We start from the raw sequence: 9,828 nt of genomic DNA, 5'->3' as shown, positions 1-9,828 counted from the left end.
CCTGACAGGAGACTAGGAACTCCAAACCCAGTTCCCCAGGCAGTCATCTTCGTATCTTCCTTAATGTTGAAATATTTGATAAACATTTGTTTTATAAATAACTGTACATAATCAATATAGAGCAGGGACAATTTAACATGTATCATATTTACAAGCATTGGCTTTCCCATAATACTCAATTTTGCACATGTTTCATTCCCTCTCTTTTCCCGTTTTTCAAGTAATAAAAACTAAACTGCTAGATTTGTACTTGTAAATATCAGAGACCACATAGTATATATATGTTTGTGTCTTCTTTGGTTCTAAGTTATAATGTGTGTCATATCCTAAGTTAATGACTGTCATACTTTACATCAAGTTAGTTTGTTTCTCATACCTGAGCCTTAATAATTTAAACTATTATGATCCAGAAAATACTTCACATAAAGCAGTTGGGGAAACATGCATAATTATGCTCCAAAGACTTTCTGTCTACATTCTAAGATTTTATTTGTGGCACTTATGCTGATTTGAATGAAGTTTTCTTTTAAATATAATGCAAATTAAGAATCAATACTTTTACATATTTAGTATTGTAATACTCTTCTTTCTGTTCTTCTCACTGAGTTGCAATACAAGATTTAAAATTTGTGAATTAAAAGTATATTTTGTGACCATTTTAGACCAAAGGTTATTGTTTTGATTGTTGTGTGGGTGTTGCCAAGTCTTCTCAGACTAAGCAGGAGTGATACCAGAAAGTCTAAGAGGAAATCACCAGGCTCAAATGTTATTGAATTTTAGTAATTTGGTTTTTAATTAATAATTTACCAAATACAGTATGTTTTTGTGAATTATGTTGAAGATACATCCTTGTTTGATGTAGTGGCTGAAGAACGAAACCTCAGATAAAACATAAGATTTCATGGAAATAGACTAGCAGAAGTTGTGAATAAAAAGCTGACTTCTGGGTCAAATACTAGTCTCAGCATTTTCTGTTGTTGTTGTTGTTATGTGCCATCGAGTCGTTTCCGACTCATAGCTACCCTATGCACAACAGCTCTAAACCCTGCTCTATCCTGTGCCAACCGCACTGCCTGTGACACACCCATCCCGATTACCCCAGTCACCGAATCAATCCATCTCATAGAGGGTCTTCCCCTCCTGCGCTGTCCCTCCACCCTCCCAAGTATGATGTCCCTCTCCAAGGACCCGTCCCTCCTGGCAACATGTCCAAAGTATGTCAGACGAAGCCCCAGAATCCTTGCCTCCAAGGAGCAGCTTGGTTTAATCCTCTCCAAGATGGATCTGTTTGTTTTCCTGGCAGTCCAGGGTACATTCAGTACAGCATTTTCTGTTAGTAAAAATCACTATGTTATTCTGTACCTCGTTACTTCATGAGAGAGGAGCGGTTGAAGCCTTTCCATGAAGCTCAATCCTGTGTATATTTCTCTTTTCTGAATAAATGACCTTGGAATTCCACAGAGGACTCTAGGAAGAGAGAAGACCAGGAAGAACAGACAGGCCCATTCACTGGGCATGATTAGTTATTTAAAAAGAACTTGCAAAAGAAATGAAAATGAAGGGTCACACAAATGAGAGAAAAAAAAAAACAAAACACAAAAAAAAACCCCAAGTCAATGCCCTTCTCCCTTCAAACCTTCAGGTGGATAAATATTTCTTAAAACCAACTATAGTATCATACTGCATTTCCATCACAGTACATATTGATTGTGAGGACATGAAACATAATGTTTTCAGTGTTTGATTATATGAGATCCAAATGGCTTCCTGAGGAGGAACACACTGTATTTCACACAGTCCATATGTCACTAACAGGATCAGATGGCACTGTAATAATACACAAGCCAGTCTTTAAAGCTTTGTCAAAAAGGTAAGCATTGGAGTGAACAGCTGGATTTGTTTGGAGTCAGGACACAAAATTTTTCAAAGTCAGTATGATCTTAGGCAAGTCACTTCATCTCAGTACTTTAGTTTTAACCATTATACTGCCTTTCATGACATATATACAGAACACAGAACCTGAGTTGTGAGTAAATATTTCAATGAATGTAGGTTTTATATGTACTATAAGAGGGAGAAGCCTGAGATCTAGAGGAATAAAAAACAGAGTGTAGTAGGATTTGCTTGGAAAGCCTAGAAATCAAGCACTGAAGTGCACCAAGAATAAAAGATGAGGGACAAATTGGCAAAATAGTATAGGTAATAGACTCTATGCCAGAAGCCTCAGTCAGTTGATTTGATTTTACTTGCCATTGGCATTGTTTATGACTGTGCATGCTCACTGAGAGACTCTTACCATTTTACCATCAACATTGCCTATATTTTGGTAAAGTTCTATAGATTGATTGGTGTTTACACTGGTCTCTGCAGAGATGCTAGTCAAGGGGATCTTTATAGAGGACGATAAAAATGGAACTATTGTAAATGTGTTTTTCAAGAACATGGGGATCCAGCTCATTCACCTTATTCGTAGAAATGACAATGTAACTGCTATGATTGAGTTTCTATGTATGATTTCAAATGAACACAATTTTGGCCAAATGCTCATTGTATGAATGGTACATTTAAGGCCCACTGAGACGTGACTGTGATTTGCCCATACTCCATAAGTCTCTATGGATGAGAGAAACTAAAATTTGAAGGAACAGATTATTAATTTACAGATACAGGAGATATTTTCTCTGTTCATCTTTTCCTGACTTGAGCAAGTTGAGATTTTAGTCCTAAATGAATTCACTAGTAAATGGCTTCATTTTTACAATGTGACAATTGAAATGACTTCTTTAGTGATACATTTTTTAAGTTTACTATGTCCAGGTGACCATTTAGGTGCAACAATATCATAAAAATGAAATATATACACTATCAATATAATTCAAAGTGAATAGAACACCCAAATTTATGGTAAAGCAATATATGGTGCTAAACAATTGTATCTGTCTTGAGAGTAGAAAATATCCCAAGTGTAATGATTTGGTTGTGGATATATTTGAAAGAAGAAAATCTATACACAAATGCAATCAAGATGACTGTAAAAATCCATTTATACTAACATTTGTTGTGTTGCCATTTGACACTTATTCTATATGCCTTTTTTAACTTTTAAAGACAAGTTTATAAAGTTTATTTAATCTATTGCTGTTAAGGGCCATTGAGTTGAGTACAACTCACAGCAACCCTATGAACAAAATATCTGAACCCTGTTCTATCACTATTACCATTTCTCTAATGGTCATAGAGTTTTCAAAGGTTATTTAAGAAGTGAGTGCCAATCCTGCTTCTAAGCCTGTCTTAATCTGGGAGCTCTACCAAACTCTGTCCACCATGGGTAACCATCCTAGCATCTGAAACATCAGTGTGGCACAGCTGTTCAGTATTAGTTTAACAAACTAACAGACAAGTATTGTACTAATTAGAACAAGGTTCTCCCCAAGCACAATCAACACCAGCCCTGAGGGCCAAGCTAACTTCTAAATACAAAGGCCTGCCCACTAGGTCCTGACTGACTTAAAGAAAAGGCTTCCTGCTCACATTTGATTTATTTAATCTATATGCTGGACAAATCACTCTGTAAAGAAGAATATGGCATCAGGATTGGAGGCAGACTGATCAAATACGCTATGTTATGCAGATGACACACTTTTTTTTGCTGAGAGGAGGACCTGAAGTGCTTGCTGCAGAAAGTCAAATACTGAAGCCTTCACTATGGATTGCACCTCAGCATCAAGATAACAAAAATTCTTATCAATGGGCCAACAGGAAACATCAGGATAGATGGAGAAAGATCAAACTTGTCAAAGCTTTCATCTTACTTAGATCTACATCAGTATTCTTGTTAAGTCTATAGTCAGGGACCTCTCCAAACAATTGAGGAGCAATGATGTCAGTTTGACGAATAAGATGTGCCTGGTTCAGGCCATGGTCTTTTCAGTCACTTGCTATGCATCTGACAGCTGTACAGTGAATAAGGATGACAGAAGAATATGCCTTTGAACTGTGGTATTGAAGAAGTGTACTGAATATTCTGTGGACTTCCAAAATTAAAAAACAGATACATTTTAGAGAATGTTCAGCCAGAGTGCTCCTTGGGAGCAAAGATGAGAAAGCTTTGTCTCACATATTTGGGCATATTTCTAGGTGAGGTTATTCCTTGAAGATGGACATCATACTTGGGAAGATGGTGGTGGGATGCAGAAGAAGAGGAAGATCTTCAATCAGATAGATTGACTCTGTACCAATAGTTTAAAGTGTGTCAGAGATTGTGAGGATGGTACAGGATAGGACAGAGTTCAGACCTATTGTTCATGGGGTCACTGTGGGTTGTACTTGACCCAACAGCACCTAACAAAAACAACAACATAAAGTTTATCATTAATATGTTTAATTTTTAAGACAATCATTGTGTTATCAATTCAATGGTTGTTGTTGTTGTTGTTATGTGCCATCGAGTCGCTTGCGACTCATAGAGACCCTATGTACAACAGCCCTAAAATCTGCTCTGTCCTGTGCCAATCTCACTGTCTCTGGCACTCCCATCCCGATTATCCCAGTCACTGAATCAATCCACCTCATAGAGGGCCTTCCCCTCCTGGGCCACCCTCCCCAGCATGATGTCCTTCTCCAAGGACCTGTCTCTCCTCATAACATGTCCAAAGTATGTTAGACGGAGCCTCAGAATCCTTGCCTCCAAGGAGCCACCTGGTTTAACCCTTTCCAGGACAAATCTGTTTGTTTTCCTAACAGTCCATGGTATTCTCAATACTCTTCTCCAGCACCACAGCTCAAAGGCATCAATTCTCCTTCTATCCTCTTTGGTCATTGTCCAACTCTCTGATGCATAACAAGTGATTGGGAAGACCATAGCCTGTATCAAATGCACCTTAGTCTCCAGCGAGACACCATTGCTCTTCAGTACTTTGGAGAGGTCCCTAACAGCAGACTTTCCCATGGCAATGCACCTTTTAATTTCCTGGCTACTGGTGCCAAGAGTGTTGACTGTGGAGCCAAGCAAACTAAAACTGTGTACAATCTCAATCTCTTCACCATCCATCCTGATGCTGCCAATTGGTCCAGTGGTGAGAATCTTTGTCTTCTTGACATTGAGCCTCAATCCATATTGGAAGCTGCAGTCCTTGACCCTCTGCAGCAGGTGCTTCAGGTTCTCTTCAGTTTCAGCAAGCAATGGTAAGCAGGTCAAATTCTCCATCTGCTCTATGGGCGAAGGATGGGCATTCTCTTACTTTACAATCTGCTGCCTCTGAAAACCCACCAGAGGGACAACTATTAGTCAGTTTTGATTCTATGGTACAAAACAACAAAAAGTTCAAAATAATTTAACTAATTTCCCTAGTATCAAGTCATTAACAAGTAAAAGCTCTAATATGTTGATGCTCTGGTGGTCTAGTAGTAATAAGGAGCTGTGTTGTCAGCCTGTGGGTATGTGGTTCTAATCCACCAGCTACTGTACAGGAGAAAGATAAGTTATCTTCTCCTGTAGGACATACTGCTGTCTGGATGATCAGGTTTGGGTAGATTTTTACTTGAATGTACACTAGAACAACAACAACAATATGAACCTTAGTGATAAGGAATTGAGCTGTCAACACAAACATACAGGATTCAAGTTCACTAACTGCTCCATGGGAAAAAGATGGTCAATCAACTCCTATGCATATTATTGCCTCTGAAAACTCACGGAAGTGTCGGAAATAGGTCAGTTTGGACTCAACTGCATACAACAAGAAGAAAATATGCACTCAGACTTTATAATGCCAAATCCTACTCCCTTTACTTTTTATTCTTTATTTTCACACCAAATAGACATAGTCAAACTAATTGTTTTCCTCTGTTTAAGGTTGTTGTTGTTATGTGCTGTCGAGTCGTTTCCAACTCATAGGGACCCTATGCACAACAGCCCTAAACCCTGCTCTATCCTGCACCAACCGCACCGCCTCTGACACACCCATCCCTATTACCCCAGTCACTGAATCAATCCATCTCATAGAGGGTCTTCCTTCCCCTCCTGCATTGTCCCTCAACCCTCCCAAGGTACTTTATCACATTTGATCTGTGTAAAGCTCTTCTTCAGTGCTATTCGTATATTTTACCTTTACATTGTTTCCAATATCCTCTTCCAATAGGTTAAAATTCTAGTGTGCTTGATGTGTATTTAGTTAATTTTTAAAAATTTTATTGAAAGTATACAGAGACTTTGGATTTCCTTTCATTCATTGTTGCACACTTTTGTCCTTGCCCACTCCTCCTCCTGAGTTCGTTTTTCTCTTTGAAAAGTAAAAAATAATTCATTCATTGTTATACAGTAATCCCCCACACACACCACTCAGTCTACTCCACTATGTAGCTTTCATTCTGAACTTTTGTCATGACAATAATACCTAACCATATATTTTTCCTAAACAGTTCTCTCCCTCATCTGTTTCAATACCATATACATTATTTATCCCCTCTTTTCTTAGGTATCCCCCCCACCCCAATGTCACAGCAGTTGCATTATGCAGTATTTGTCCTTTTGTGATTGAGATATTTTGCTTAACATAACGTCCTTCAGGGTCATCCATTTTGTATAATAATTCATGAGTTCCTTGTTTATCAATGCAGCATAATATTCCATTGTGTGAATATATCAGAGCTTTTCTGTCCATTGCTTTGTTGATGGATACTTGGGTTGTTTCTAACTCTGCTATTGTGAACAAAGCTGCGATAGACATGGGTGTGCTTGGGTGGCAGTTATGGTTCCTTTAGAGTATATTCCCAGTAGTGGAATTGCTGAGTCAAGTGATATTTCTATTTGCATCTTTTTGAGAAAGCACCATACTGCCTCCCATAGTGGTTGCATCATTTTACACTCCCACCAACAGTGAATAAGGGTTTCAGTTTCTCTGTAACCTCCCCAGCATTTGTTGTTTGCTATTCTTTTAAATTTTACTATTATTATTGGGATGAGATGATATCTCATCGTTGTTTTGATTTGCATCTCTCTTAGAGCTAGGGATTTTTGAACATTTCTTCATGTGTTTGTTGGCCATCTAAATTTTTCAATTGGGTTATTTACCTTTATCTTGTTGTGGTGCTCAAGTATTTTATAAATTGTAGATATAAGTCCCTTGCCTGACATGTCACTACTAAATATTTTTCCTCAATCTGTGGCTTCCCTTTTTACCCTGTTGGAGAAGGTTTTAAATATGCATAGGGATTTTATTCATAGAAGGTCCTGTTCATCTAATTTATCCTTTCCTGGTCGTAGGTTTTTCAGGATGCTTGGAAGACATGTTCATGTTGGGGATTAGGATTTACAGAGTTCTTCTAAGCTTTTCTCTAAAGAAGCTTGTAGTCCTTGATTTTAGTCCTAGGTCCTTGATCTACTTTGAGCTGATTTTTGTGTATGGAATGAGGTGTTGATCTTGCTTGACTTTTCTGCAGAAAATTTTCCAATTTTGCCAACATCGTTTGTTAAAAAGGCTGTCATTTCCCTAAACTGATTTCATCTCCTTGTCAAAAATCACTTGACCATAGGTAGATGGGTTGATTACTGGATTTTCAATTCTATTCCACTGATCCATGTGTCTGATATTGTACCAGTACCACACTTTCTTGATCAGCATGACAGTGTAGTAGGATTTGAAATCAGGGAATGAGATGCCTCCTACCTTATTTCTCCTTTTAAGGAATACCTTGCTTATTTGGGGCCTATTTCCATTCCAAAAGAAATTGGAGATTGCCTTTTCCATCTCATTGAAGAATGGAATTGGTATTTGTGTTGGGATTGCATTGAACATGTCAGTTGGCTTTGGTAGGATTGCCATTTTCACAATATTGAGTCTTCCTATCCATGATCAAGGTATATTCTTCCCTTTCTCCAGCTCTCTTTTTGTTTCTTGTAGTAATGTTTTGTAATTTTCTTTGAATAGATCTTTTGTATTTCTGGTTAGATTTACTCCCAAGTATTTAATCTTGTGATTAGCTATTTAGAAGAGTATTGTTTTTTATAGCTCCAGCTCTGAATTCTCTTTGTCACTGTAGAAAAATAAAAAAAAATTTTTTTTGTATGTTGATCTTGTGTCCTGCCATTTTGCTGAACTGGTCAACCATGTCCAGTAGCTAGCTTTCTTGCTGAGTCTTGAGGGTTTTCTAAGTATACTATCATATCATCTGCATATAAAGATGATTTTACCTCCTCTTTGCAAATTTGGATACCTCTTTTATTCCTTCTCTTTTCTTACTGCTATCGCTAAGACTTCCAATACAATATTGAATAGGAGAGATGATATTGGACATCCTTGCCTAGTTCCTGTTTTCAAAGGGAATGTCTCTAATCTCCATTGAGAATAATGTTGGCTCTTGGGTTTGTGTATATACTTTTTTACTATGAAATTTCCCTCTAATCTTATTTTGTGGAGTGTTTTAATCAGGAAAGGGTGTTGGATTTTGTCAAAGACCTTTTCTGCTCAGTTGATCTGATCATGTGTTTCTTGTTCTTTGTTTTGTTAATGTGATGAATTACATTGCTTGTTTTTCTTATGTTGAACCATCCTTGCATACCTGTACTAAATCTCACCTGGTCATGGGGAATTATATTTTTGATGTATCGTTGAATTTTCTTGGCTAGGATTTTATTCAGAATTTTTGCATCTATGTTCATCAGAGATATTGGCCTATAGTTTTCAATTTTGGTGGTGTCTTTTCCTGGCTTTGGTATCAAGGATATGTTTGCTTTATAGAATAAGTATGGGAGAATTTGATCCTTTTCTACTTTGTGAAATAGTTTATGTAGATATGGTAACAGTTCTTCTCTGAATGTTTTATAAAATTCACTTGTAAACCCATCTGGTCTTGGGGGGCTTTTTTTGGCTGGAAGTTGTTTTGTTACCTTTTCAATTTCTTCTTTTGTAATGGGTCTGTTCAGATATTCAATTTCAGTTTGTGTCAGTTTAAGTAGGTTGTGCAGTTCTAAGTATTTGACCATTTCTTCTAGGTTTTCACATTTGTTTTAGTTTTTCAATATTGCAATGTTAGCCTTTTTATTTCTGCTGGTTCTGTTGTGATATTACCCATTTCATCTTTTATTCGGATTATTTATGTCTTTTCCTTTGTTAGTTTTGCTAGTGGTTTGTCAATTTTATTGACCTGTTGGTGGTTTTGTTTTTCTGTTTTCTATTTCATTTATTTCTGCTCTAATTTTTATAATTTCAGGTTTTTTAGAGGGTGTGGGGTTTTCTTGCCGTTCTTTTTCAATTTTTTGCATATGTTGGATTAGAGAGTCAATGGTCTTTTTTTCCTACCTTTTGATGTGTTTGTTTATTGCTATAAATTGACCTCTGATTACTGCTTTCACTGTTTCACAGAGGTTTTGGTAAATGGTGTTTTCATTGTCATTTATTTCAAGAAATTTTTTAATTTCATTTTTTATTTTTTCTAGTACCACTCATGTTCCAGAAAGGTGTTGTTCAGCTTCCAAATGTTTGGGTTTCTTTTTTCTCCTTTATCCTCTTGTTACTCATTTCTAATTTTGTAGCATTGTGGTCTGAGAAGATGCTTTGTATTATTTCTATGTTGGGTTTGTTTGCTTTTTTTTTTTAATTTATTGATGCTTGCCTTGTGACCCAAAATGTAATCTGTTCTGGAGAACATTCCATGCACTTTGGAGAAGAAGATATACAATGGGTTTGGGTTTTTTTGGGGGTGTGTGTGTGTGCATTAACCTATAAATATCTATGAGGTTGAGTAGATTTATTGGGTGGTTTAATTCTTCAGCATCTTTGATGTGTTTCCTTCTGGTAGTTTTATCTTTTCTTGAGAGTGGTGTATTAA

Source organism: Elephantulus edwardii, unplaced genomic scaffold, assembly GCF_000299155.1.
Source record: "Elephantulus edwardii isolate Elephantulus edwardi_28Jun2011 unplaced genomic scaffold, EleEdw1.0 scaffold00073, whole genome shotgun sequence".
Lineage (NCBI taxonomy): Eukaryota > Metazoa > Chordata > Mammalia > Macroscelidea > Macroscelididae > Elephantulus > Elephantulus edwardii.
This window is presented reverse-complemented; position numbering follows the sequence as displayed.